Here is a 13378-nt window from a genome sequence, read left to right as displayed (position 1 = left end):
TAAAGCATGGATTTTCTAGGGTACATAAATCCTTTCAAACCAGTATAAAGTCCTATTTAGCTTTTTTTTTTTTCCTTTTGCTGCTTGTGCTTTGGGTGTCTAAGAAACCATTGCTTAACACAAAGTCCTGAAGTTGCTTTCTTAAGTATTCTTCTAGAAGTTTTATAGTCCTGGCTTTTATATTTAGGTCTTTGATCCATTTTGAGTTGAATTTTGTGTCTGGTATGAGGTAGAGATCCACTTTCATTCTTTTACATAAGAAGATCCAGTTTTCCCAGCACCACTTTCCTAAGAAACTATTCTTTCTCAATTGAATGGTCTTTGCCCCCTTGTCAAAAATCAGTTGACCAAATGTCAAGGTTGATTTCTGAACTCTCAGTTCGATTTCATTGGTCTGTGTGTCTGTTCTTGCAGCAGTCCCGTGCTATTTTGATTACTCTGGCTTTGCAATAAGTTTTAAGATCAGGATGTATGAGTCCTCCAATATCATTCCTTGTCAAATTGTTTGGCTATTTGGTGCCCCTTACCCTTCCGTATAAATATGATGATTTTTTTTTCCACTTCTGCAAAGAAGGGTATTGGAATTTTGATTGGGATGGCATTGACACTGGAAATCACTTTGGGTAGAATTGACATCTTTACAATATTAGTCATCCTATCCATGAACACAGAATTTCCTTCCGTTTACTTAAGTCTCTGATTTTCTTTTTTTTCTTGGTAGTTTTCTGTGTGCAAGTTTCTGGTTAGATTTATTCCTAGATATTTGATTCTTTTAATTGCTATTATAGATAGACTTTTTTTCATTATTTCTTCTTCTAAACTGCTCATTACTAGTGTTTAGAAATATTATTATTTTTAGGTATTGATCTTGTACCCTGACATTTTGCTGAATTCATTTTTTAGCTCTAGAAGCTGCTTTGTGGATTTTTCATGATTTACTGCATATGGAATTATGTCATCTACAGATAGAGAAAATTTTACTTTTTCTTTTCCAATTTATATGCCTTTTGTTTCTTTTTCTTGCCTAATTTTTCTGGCTAGATCTTCCAGTGCAAGCTTGAATAAAAGTGGTGACACTGGGCATCCTTGTCTTGTTCTTTATCTTAGAGGGAAATTTTTTAGTCTTTGACCATTAAATAGGATGCTAGCTGAGGATTTTTCTTATATACCCTTTTTTATGTTGATGAATTTTCTTTCTTTATTTGGTGTACCAAATGTTTTTATCAAGAGGAATTGCTGGATTTTGTCAATGCATTTTCTTTGTCAGTTGAGATGAAGATGTGGCTTTTGCCCCCTTGTCAAAAATCAGTGGCCATAAATGTAAGGGTTGATTTCTGAGCTTCAATTAAATTCCATTTGTCTATAAGTCTGGATTAAAAAAAATTTTTTTTTACTTTCATTCTGTTACTGTGGTACATTACATTAATTGATATTCTTCTGTAGAGTTACCCATGAATACCTGGGATAAATCACACTTGATCATAATAATTCTTTTAATGTGTTGTTGGATTTAGTTTCTAAGTATTTATTGAGGATTTCTGCATCTATAATGCTAAGAGATATTGGTCTGTAATTTTATTTTCTTGTGGTATTTTTATTGGGCTGTGGTATAAGAGTGAAGAGGTGATGTTGTACTCATAGAATGTATTTGGAAGGGTTCCCTTCTCTTCAGATTTTTGGAAGATTTTGAGCAGGACTGGTGTTAATTCCTCTTGGAATGTTTGTAAAATTCCACTGTGCCACCATTGGATCCTGGGGGATTTTGTTGAGAGATTTTTCATAACTGATTTGATCTCTTTACTAGTTACTGGTTGGATTAGTTTGAAGCTGTTACGTATCTCAGAAAAGGCCATGTTCTTTAGCAGATGAGACCTTTTGATTAGCACATTTTCAATTGAAATGTGACCCACCCTCATTCAAGGTAGGTCTTCAACTCCTCTGACTGGAGTTCTTTAAAAAGAGAAGAGATGAAAATAAAGAGAAGTTTAGAGAAAAGCCTCAGAAAACTAAGAGAAGACCCATAGAAGGTCAGAGAGGAAGACACTAGAAACAGAAGCTGAAAGAGGCGAAACCCAGAAAAGAAGGACCAGCAAAAACCATGTGACAGAAGTGTCCTGAACACCAGCAGACTTCTTCAGAGTCTAGGTATCATCCTCTTGATACCTTGAGTTGGACATTTTCATGGCCTATAGACTGTAAATTGAAAAATTAATAGATCCCCATTGTAAAATTCAACCCATTTCTGGTATATTGCATTAAGGCAGCTTTAGGAAACCAAAATACTGGTTTGTTGAGATCTGTTTCTTCTTGAGTCAGTATAAGTATTTTGTGTGTTTCTAGGATTCTATCCTCTTCCTTTGGATGGAACATCATTTCCTGTTTCGTTTGTTTGTCTTGTAATCTTTTGTTGCATACTGTACATTTTTTATTTTTATAACGTGGGCAGGCACTGGGAATTGAAGCTGGATCTTCAGCATGGCAGGCAAGGGCTCTGCCACTGAGCCACTGTTGCCCATCCATATGTACATTTTAATATTTAAAAATGCTAACTCCGGAATTTATTCCCTGAGATGTCTGTTTTTTGAGATTGTATCCAGCTAGTAATTTGAGAGAGATTTTGTTGAGTGCCATGTATTATCAAAATCCAAGCAAACCTAAGCAAAGAACACCTCTCACCATCTTTGCAAATTGGCTTTGCATTGCTGGTGCTCTCCTTAAGTCTTAGTCCTACCATCAGCAAGGTCAGGTCAAGGGGAATGTAAATTGCAAGGTCTTCCCTGTCTTTTCTGGCCTGTGTCTTGTCCTGGGTTTGTTCTTGCTACTGGCCTTAGAAGTTCCCCTGTTTACAGGAGTTTGAATTTCCCCTCTACCTCCAAGGAAACAGACTTTTTCCCTCTCTTAGGACCTCTACACTAGGATTAAAAGCAGGTAAGCCTTTGTCCAGGCCACCCTCCTCAATTATTTCTTACACTGCACTAGTAGTCTACAGCTGCTTTTGCTGGAAGACAAATGCTAGAAGTGGGACGAGCTGAGGGGAGTTTCCTAAGTCAGTCTTTCCCAGCTGGAACAAAACCAGGGCTTCATGAATAGTATGCCAGTTTGCTCCAAATTGCCCTGGGGAAGGGATGAGGGAGCAGTCAGGAAGGGTGCCAGGATTCTCTTCCATGGCTCCCCAAAGCTGTGCTTTCTTGACTCGGCATCTGCCCAGCAAAAACATTCTTTCAACTTCCCTCTTTTGCTTTGAGAAAGCTTACCATCTTCAAATCTCCTCCATTGCCTTCTTTAGGGCAAGTTGGAATAATGGTTGCCCTCAGAGCCTGAACCCCAGCAATCGGAAGTAGCCAATCAAAAGCAGTGATCAGCAATTAAACCACATCCTGCCTCCACCCCCCATCTTGAGGAACTGGATTTTTATGTCCCTCTGTGGTATCAGCCTTCTGACGAAAGCCTTCTCTTATTATTTGTTCCATTAAATAAAAGTCTCAGAATGAAACAGCCTTCAAGAGCCAAAGTAATATAGTTAAAATGATAGGTGGTAAATTTTATGTTCTGGGGAAAATAGTTTAAATAGTTACCATTAATCCATGCTTCAAAGGTAGCCACACACTCTTATGTCTCTATTCACTTTATTCTTATCCTGAGAAGGATCAAAAGCTGTGGTTGAACTGAATCAGGCATTCACCAAACTGATCAACTTATTACAAGAGTTTGGTCCTTGAGGTTTTTCATAGCTTCCTTTCCCTTAGAAGGCTTATGCTTTCTAGAAACCCCTATCTTCCTAGAAAAAATTTGACATGTAGACATGCCAGTAATGATTTCCAGACCTAGGGCATCTGCAAACATGATCATTGCTGATGATGCCTTCATTGCCTGATGCTTCAGCTCAGCCAGCCATTGCCATGACTAGAAATAGATTTTAAGAGCTGAAATGTTCTCAAGACAGATTGTCCCCTCACTGCTCTCTAGAATGAGAAGGGAGGGAATTGGGTTGAAGATTTAGTGGATACTGTATGGAGAGTTGGGTAGCTTAGGAACAAAACCTGACTCTGTCTTTTAAATAGAATGGATTCATATCTGTTTGGATTGGCATAAGTAGAAGTATAGACAGTCTCATGAATCTGTGACAGTCTTTCTTGATGACCTTGCATATATAAATTATACCCAGCTCTAGCTCTGCTTTATTTAATCCACTCATTTCATTTTTGAATGATTTGTTTCCAGGGAAAGTACAAGTAAAAGTACAAGGAACACAGGACAGATAACCAGGTAGGCTTCCTTACATTTTCAACTATTTGAATATTTTTTCCTCTGGTTCAGATCCATAAAATGAATATATTGTGAAAACTATCAGGACTATTCTAGAGAAGTTAATTAAAAGAAAATTCTTACTCCCGCCGTAGTAACGATAGTCTAAATATCATGCAACTGGTAATTGGCTCTAGTCCTCTTACCCAATTCTAGTTCCTTTCTCAACAAGCACAGACTAATTAGATTAGAGAGGGCCAGACAACCCTACCATTCCCTGTCTTGGGAAACAGAGAAGCAAAATAGGTACCAACTAATTGGTTGAGTTCTGAAATCATGGAAGTCCCTGCTGGCCACAAACCCCAGAATTTTTCATCGATATTTATGTTTAAGCTGACAGCCACCATGAGATAATGTCAAACTGAAGCCTGGACCATGAACTATTTAGATTTTGTACTAGACCCCAAAGTCCACCCATATTTCCCTCAATTCTCAACCCATCACTGCTTAGGTTTGCCCTGCCATGTTATTTGCTGTGTCAGTATGGCAATCCCCCATTTTTATAAGACTGAATGGGAGAAACCTTACCCATGGCATCATGGCAGAGTTACTGTGTCATCCAACACCCTTTGACATGGTAAAAAGCACCTGATACCTGTGTTGTGTTTTCTAAAACACATATTTAAAAAAAAAATTTCTATGCTCTGGAAATGTCCTATGAACTCAACCCAAATTTTTGCATTTCTTTTTAAGTTAATTAATTATAGCAGATAGGGAGGGTTGAGGACAGCATACCTGGGTTAAGGTAGTCATTGTTTCTCTCTGCTGAGACCATGGAAGATTTCTGGAAAAGAGAAGGATATCAAACAAAGGGTTAGACTCTGTTTGTAATTTTCAGACCAAGGAATCAGTCATTGTGTGGCCAATTTTTTTGAGTGACCTGGTGTGAAGACATCACTCAGGACAAGTACCTAGGAACCTATTTGCATTAACTTCTAGATAAGATAATAAGGTCTGCTGATCAATAGGATGCCACAACCCAATCATTTTGGTGATCAGTCGAGGTAACAGATGTCTCCCTCAGATCTGATAAGAGAATAACATGCTGGAGCTGCAGATTTCTGGTATTTGGGGAAGAGTGTCCTTTTTATTGGTGTCTAAAGATGTGCCAAGAAGAGAAGCTCTGGATTTCTAGAACACAGCAGTCAAATTTTAGTATTGCATATTGATTTTCTTAACAATTTAATGAGGACAAAATATGCCTCCTAAAACAATGAGAAGGTTTTCAAATCCTCAAGTAGATGAAATAAGAATATATAGGATCAGTTACTATGACAGGCCTTACTAGTCTAATTAAACATGTGCATAACATATTGATGGTGTGATAGAATTTCCCAAATTGTGGTTATAGCAACAATTAAGAACAGAGTTGATTTTCTTGGCAATAAAAGCACATAGTCCACACATTCAAATAAATATACATATGTAACTAAAACTGACATGAATAGGTTTTATATATTTGAGAATACGGGTTTTGTATTTTATGTAAGTATGTTGAGAGCAATTATATGTAAATGTATTTTCCAAAAGTTTAAAACTAATCCATTTAATTGTTAATTAAAACCTGACTATTCATATTTGTAAAATCATAAAGCAAAAGAAATTTCATCTATTATAATGTTATAGAAAAGGACTAAGCTAAATTTGCATATAATAAAGATTACTTATTTGACATGTTCATCTTGGATTCATCATTTCAAGCTAAGATAATTTTTAAAAAATTTTTCCCAAGTATGAGGGCATACATTGCTGGGCAGAGAGGAGATGCTTCTCAGTTGGGATGTCAAATACCAACTCCCAGTTAATGGCCCTATTGCGAGGCAATCGATGGTTAAGTGTCAAATGAGAGGGATAGACATCACTTGGGGTGGAATAATTCAGGGACGCTTTTATGGGAAGGGCGAGAGCGTGTGTCTAGGGCATGGATTTGGAAGAGATAGAGAAGCAAAAGTGGAGTTGGGTAAAAAAAGCAAAAAACAAAAGGTCAGAATACACACTGTTCATTTAGTCCCAATAGGCCAGGGACAGTCCAACAAAAGTCTCAGCAGACTCCTAATGTCTGCTCAAGGATTCACACTGCCTCATACCTCATGGATCCATTTCTTACCTCCCTCAGGAGCCTCTGCCCTTTAATCTTGTGGTTCCTCTTTTTGCCTGGTTACCCACTCCTGGAGTGCCCTTTCCTCATCACTGCTGCCCTGGAAGTTAAATAAGGGACCACTTCTGCTGTTGCAGCCTGTGTGCCCCAGACATTGGCACAGCACCCTATGCCCAAGAGCCCCAAGGCACTGCACAAGCCTGTATGTCTCCAGTCCCCTGACTTTACAGAGAATGAAATCAGACATTTGGCAGCAATACAAATGTACTCTGTGGGGTGTAGGAGAAGATAGGTAGAACATATATTCACAAGGTAATTATGATGTAGAACTGCGAACAAGATCCATGGAAAGGAAAAGACCACACTCATACTCCGAAAACAGTAATACATCTATCCATATTCATGAACAACTATATACAGACATGGAACATACATGCACACATGCAGTATAAACATACTCATTCTCACAAAACCATTTGTACTTTCTTAAATGCAAACATACCTAGAATATGTGCATACCTACTACATATTACATAACTAAATGGTTAATAAATATAATCATACAGTCAGGTGTATATAGTAGCTTTTGTGATCATCCAGTCTCCACCTTTCCTTTATTATAGAATCTGATTCTCCCTTCTGAGCACACGGGTGCGCAGATATTTCATGCTGGACCAGCCACAGTGATTGGACAATCAAGTGCATGGTCAAGAGGTGGGCACATGGCCCAAGATGAGCCAGTTTGAAAGCTTGCCAGATTCTATTTACTTTTTCTGCCTAAAGTCAGTAGGAAAAACCGTCTTCTTTTTGGTAGCACAGCTGTTGCGATGTTATTCCCTGGCCTCCATAGCTGTGTTCCTTGAAGAGACTGAGACCAAGACACCTAGAGAAGCAGACATGAGTTGCAGAGCTCGAACAATGGCAGAATCCATATCCCAGACCCTGAGCCCAGCCGTTCTGGAAATCAAGCTCCTCCACCCATGGTTTGCTTATATAGGCCGATAAATTCCTCTTATTTGCTGATCTGAGTCACTTGCGACCAAAAAGGTCCTGCCTGTTATAGTGTTGTTTTTTTACTACAACCACCACCAAACATCCTGTAACTCATCTTTAAACAAGGTGACACGTGGAGGATGAGAGAAGCTATCTTTCCAAATCTATACTTTCAAACCTGCTGGGAGGCTGAGCGTGAGAAGTCCCATCCATCAGTCTGCTCAGATGTCCACAGGAAAAGGTGCACACTATTTATCTTTCTTCTTAGGGGCATATTGCTATAGTAAAGTAGCTCATCCTATTGCAGGAGGAAAGTGAAGGTCACAGTTTCTCAAGGTCAAAAAACTAGAAAATATCTGGATCAGCCTAATTTTCTACTCTTATTCAACTGATAAGTCATATAGTTTCATTATAATTATTTAGATGAAATTTTACCCTATTGCTGTAAAGCATCAGTAGTCAAGATAGATTGATTTTCACTCTACACATCGCTTCTGTTATTGATGAAAGATCCATGATTATCATAGTTTTTAAAGTAGCAATTGGTTCCTTAGGAAGATATAAGGGAATTTTATTCATTACAGAACCTTAAGTGGAAAATGACCATTTGCCAACTGTCAGGTTAACACTCTCAACAGGGACCTATTAGAAATTCAGATGTTAAATTATGGCATTTGTGAGAAGCACAAGAAAACAATCCAGTGAACTTACTAAAACAAACCTTGATTTGGTGGTTGGAAAAGATGATAGAACTAGGGTCTCTATGGCAAGAGGTTTTATTCCGCTTTCCGCAAGTTTCCAGCTAATAGCTGGACAGTGTAATTATTATACAAAAATATTTCACACATGGTAGCTGTTATTTATCATGATATTAGTCAACCACCAAATGCTTAACAAGTCCTTATGCTGTCCCAGCTAGTGTGCCAAGGCTTAACAGTGGACCCCAAATGGACTTCACCAAGGAACAGAGAGAACAGTTTGTACTCAATTACAAATGTCCTGGACTAATGCCAACTACAGGGCATTGCCATTTCAGCATGTGATTATGAAGTCTCCGTGCCTATCTCACACTCAGTCCATTCTTAAGAATAGGGAAACACCAAGTAATTTCAATTAAACAATTGTATTCAATGTTTAGACAATGATTTGTCATTAAGTAGATGGCATCAACGATTACTGCCTCCATTTCCAGAATAGCCTTACAAATGTTTCTGTCTTCATGAAAGAATATTTTATTTCAAAAGTAACTGCATAGCTCCTTTATCAAATATTATTCTGAAAGCTTGGAAAATGGTATATTTGGTTAATTTAGTATTTTGGCTAACAGAAAATTTTGCCATTATTTAATAACTAGATCACTGACTTAAAAGAAAAATGAAATGAATAGGTTCCGCTCTGGCAATATAGTGGTCTGAGATCATCTGATAACACTTTGCCGCAAACACCAGGACATGCTGGATAAATTAAGACCCATTATTTAAGGCCCGGCTAACCTTGCCAGAAAGAAAGGAAATCTTTATTCACCAGAAACCAAGAAACAATGGAAAGAGAGGTAAGCAGAAAAGCTGGTGTTATTGCTTCCTGGCAGTGTATCAGTAACTGGCAGGGTTAGGGGTATCAACCCTGCAAGAAAGAAGGGAAAGCCTGGGACCAGTGAAGGCAGAGAGCTGGAAAGAAGGCCCTCTCATGCCCCCCAGACTAAAGATGGTCTTAGACAAAGGGTAGGTTAGGAAAAAATAAAATAAACAACATTGAAACTGGCGCAGGAGCCACATAAAGACACTTATTTATATCTTTGGTCTTTGGATACAAACAAATAATCCTTGAAAATTCAAAATGCTGGACCTGTACCTTAGCGATCCTAGAATTTGAAATTTATGAATTGCGTTTCCTAGGATCCCTATATGGTGAGAAATCAACCAAAGATTTATCCCCAGCCAGTGATAAAGGGGTTAAAGGCACCGAGAACTCCTTTGAGGGGTTGTTCCCATGACCCAGCCACAAAGGATTCTTCAGTGTACCATAAAAAATTATGAAACTCACAAGAAAGCAGTCTATTTATTGTGATTATTCGTAATTTTTGCTACAAAGATATTACTGTATTTGATTACAATGGACTTCCCCATCCCTGGCTGGTGATGTTTCATAACATAGTGTACCTTTATTTTGTTACCTTCCTCAAATTTGAAGAATTCTCAATTCCAAAATACCCCTGGTCCCAAGGATTTTGGATAAGGGATTGTGGACCTGTGTCCAGACATAGACTATAAGATAAATGTACATAAAATGAGTGAAAAAGAATCAAAGACATGGGAAGCAAGGTTCTGGGGGGAAAAAAAGATAAGGAATCTTTGAAAATAAGAAAATATAATGCCTAGAAAGAAAAAAAGTAAAATAAATTTTAAAGAAAATGGAAAAATAAGTTTTTTACATGACATTATCTCTTTCAGTCCTTACAAAAATACATACAATTTTACTGATCAACTGATTTTCCCAGGCCCAGTGCTAGTGGTTCTACACCAGTGAGTTCAGTTGTCCTGTGTGAACAAAGAATGAGCCTGGGACCGGCCTGCTCAGCAAATCCCATTAAATGCTTTCATGGAAGATTTGTCAATTCATTAAGTTGGGCAGTTCATCAGATAACATTTGTTAAATAATCTACACGCTGGGCACTGTGCTAGGCTTGTGAATTGTAAAGAATAAAATACCTTTTTTGTTTAAAGGACATAATTTTTCATAATGGTACATGGAAGTAAGGTAGGAATGTATAGGATATATTTCGCCTGTTTAAATGTAGACACAGAAAGAAGGTTTGGAGACAACCTCAAAATGTTTACTCTGGTGGTCAATGTATGGGTGGTGAATTTTAGGTGACTTTTTTTCTTAAACATGTTTTCCAGGTTTTCTGTACTGAGCATGTTTTGCATTTATTACTAGGAGATAAAATACAGTTTAATTTTTAAGCTGTGTCTCTGGGTGAAATACTCTAGGACTGTTTCCATCAAAAAAAAAAAGGTAGAATTTTAAATGTTGAGATAAATGTGTTATTTGGCGTACTTTTAAAATGAAGTATTCTCCCATTTTTTAGGTAGGGGCTACACATGGTGCCTTCCTTCCAAAGGATACAATATGGCAAGGGGGCTGGGCAGGACAGAGTGACTTTACAGTGGATAAACATGAAAAGCACTACCTCAGTCTGGTTATGTCATGTTGATAGCATATACCCTTGACACGATTTGGTGAGCGTAGCACCTTACCTCTGCAATCTTCCTACCAAAAATCCACAATCCCGGTCTAATCAGAAACAGAACATATGATAAATTTCTATTGAAAATATCCTGCAAAATACCTGAGCACGGCTCCTCAAGGTGATCAAAAACAAGGAACGTCTGTGAGACTGTCACAGCTAAGAGAAGCCTAAGGAGACCTGACAGCTAAATGTAATCCTAGATGGGATCTTGGAACAGACAAAGGGCATTAGGTCAAAACTAAGCAGATCTGAATAAAGCATGGACTTTATTAATGTGCTGGTTTGAATCTTGGGTACCCCAGAAAAGCCATGTCCTTTAATTCTCATTCAGTATTGCTGGGTAGAACCTTTTTTGTTGTTTCCATGGAGATGTGACCCACCCAATTGTGGATGGTAACTTTTGATAAGATGGGTTCCATGGAGATGTGTCTCCACCCATTCAAGGTAGGGTTGCTTACTGGGTCCTTTTAAGAGGAACCATTTTGGTAAGAGGCATGACAGCCCGTGCAGCCAGAGACCTTTGGAGATTAAGAAGGAAAACACCCCGGGGTGGGGAGCTTCATGAAACAAAAAGCCTGGAGAGAAAGCTAGTAGATGTCGCCATGTTCACCATGTGCCTTTCCTGTTGAAAGAGAAACCCTGAACATCATCAGCCTTCTTGAACCAAGGTATCTTTACCGGGATGCCTTAGATTGGACGTTTCTATAGCTTGCTTCAATTTGGACATTTTCACAGCCTTAGAACTGTAAACTTGCAGTTTACAGTTAATAAATTCTCCTTTTTTAAAAGCCGTTCCGTTTCTGGTATATCACATTCTGGTAGCTTGCAAACTAGAACAGTTAGTATTTATATTTATCTGAATAGTTCATACATAATGTATCAATACTGGTTCATTAGTTGTAACAAATGTACAATGCTAATGTAAGATGTTAATAATAGCGGAAATGGGTATGTAGTATATGGGACTCTCTATACTATCTTCTCAATTTTTCTATAATTCTAAAACTATTCCAAAATAAAAAGTTTGTTTTTAGAAAAATGCTTTTGACCTGAACATCTGGTAGTTATGAATTACCTGTAACTGACATGGGGCAGACTGCAGTAGGTGTTTTGAAATAGGGAAGGAATGAATAATTTTCTCTACTGAATAAAACAAATACTTTTGTGGAAAAAAGTGAGTAGACTAGAAACAACTCCCACCCTGTCCACAAAAAGCCTACAGCATAAAAGTCAGTCCTCTCCAGATGGCCCAGCTGTAAACACCTGTGGAAGTCATGGTGAGCTTTTTAAGCCCTCTTATCTATACTACTACACTATAGCAGTTTCTTTTTATAGAGATGAAACCCTGTTTTTTTTTATGTAAATTATTTGTGGAATTCTGGGAAGGAAAGGGACAATATAAATATTTTGATGGTGGCTCAGTATGGTATGGTATTTTGCCAATAAGTCTGTCTAATAAGGTTCAAAAATATTTGTTGGATTGATGACATTTAGCTATCTTTCAGGGAGTATCTTTCCCAAAGCTTGCAGGTTGATGTCTCCAGGGTTTACACAGAAGATAGGAACAATAACATAATAATAACAATAATATCAATAACAATAATTAATCAACACATATAGCGTTTACTGTGTACAAAACACTGCTCTAAGTGATGTATACACACAAGTTTATTTCAGCCTCATAACCATCTTCCAAATTACATGCTATTATCCTACCCCCATTTTGTTGATGAAGAAACAGAAGCAAAGAGAGGTTGAGACAATTACCCAAGGTTACACAAGCTTGTAAAAGTGGAGGAGGTGAAATTGAACTCTTGCTGCAGAGTCTGTGCTCATAAGCCCCACACATCCTGCCTCTCATAATAGAAGCTGACACTGTAAAGTCCTCACATCTCTCCTCTATGGAGGGGCATTTAAAACTTGGGATAAGGGGAGAGCTAGTAGTCAGTGCATTGGACCACTTTCTTCTTCCCACAAAAATGCCCGTTCTACCTTTCTTCTTTATGCTGGAGATGAGCAATTGCTAGTTAAAGAAGTTTGATAATCTCTTAGCCTGTCCTGCATAGGTAATTTTGTCCCTAGTTTTAGTACATGGAGGTACTGCACACTTATTTTATATTTTTCTGGTCTTTGTGGTTTCTCCTGAAACCATTGAGACAGAGGTAGGTTCCTTTAAAGATGTTTTTGGCATCAATTAAAATGACTTTATGATTTTTCCCTTGAAACTTAGTGAAGTGGCACTACCTTATTTTGAACCACCTCTGCTAGTTCTTTTTACTTTCTTCTGCTGTATGATTCATTTAGGGAATTGTTGAATTTGAAATTTTCTCACAAATACTCTATGGATCATGTAAACTTATTATCCCACATAACAGATGAGCGCATTGAGTCCAGGGTAAGTTTCACAACTCACTCAAATTCGCGCTTGCTCGAAGTGGCATGACTGAGTCTCAAACCCTGATTCCAGAGACCCAGGTTACCGCCATATAATCAAACATAGACAAAGAGCCTCCAGCTGCTCCTGTTATTCTCCATGCTGGTCCTACTACTTAGCTCAGAATTCAGTTGGCTCTAACTCTAGAATGCAATTTGATCTTGATTGCTTTTGTTGAATTGGGGACCTCCATGGGTGATGAATATGAGTTGAGGTTTGTACTTTCTGGTATGAGCTGCTGTTGGTCCATCTTCTCACTGGGGTCCACATCTGGACCAAGTACAAGAAAAACTGAAGC

At 38.1% G+C, this 13378-nt stretch overlaps 1 protein-coding gene across 3 annotated transcripts in view; it reads left to right on the top strand.

Moving 5' to 3' along the window:
- Window positions 1–13378, top strand: part of ST6GALNAC3 (ST6 N-acetylgalactosaminide alpha-2,6-sialyltransferase 3) — a 563629-nt gene that overhangs the window by 246167 nt on the left and 304084 nt on the right. Inside the window, exon 1 of one of the 3 annotated variants that reach the window (XM_077120579.1) lies at window positions 11026–11090. The exons of the other annotated variants lie outside the window; for them this stretch is intronic. The gene's annotated coding sequence lies outside the window, so the exon portion shown is untranslated. Of the gene's footprint in view, window positions 1–11025; window positions 11091–13378 lie in introns of those variants that run through there. 3 annotated transcript variants of the gene reach the window in all.

This window comes from Tamandua tetradactyla, chromosome 11 (genome assembly GCF_023851605.1).
Source record: "Tamandua tetradactyla isolate mTamTet1 chromosome 11, mTamTet1.pri, whole genome shotgun sequence".
Classification (NCBI taxonomy): domain Eukaryota; kingdom Metazoa; phylum Chordata; class Mammalia; order Pilosa; family Myrmecophagidae; genus Tamandua; species Tamandua tetradactyla.
The sequence above is the reverse complement of the archived record's forward strand: the minus strand, read 5'-3'. Positions and strand labels throughout refer to the sequence as shown.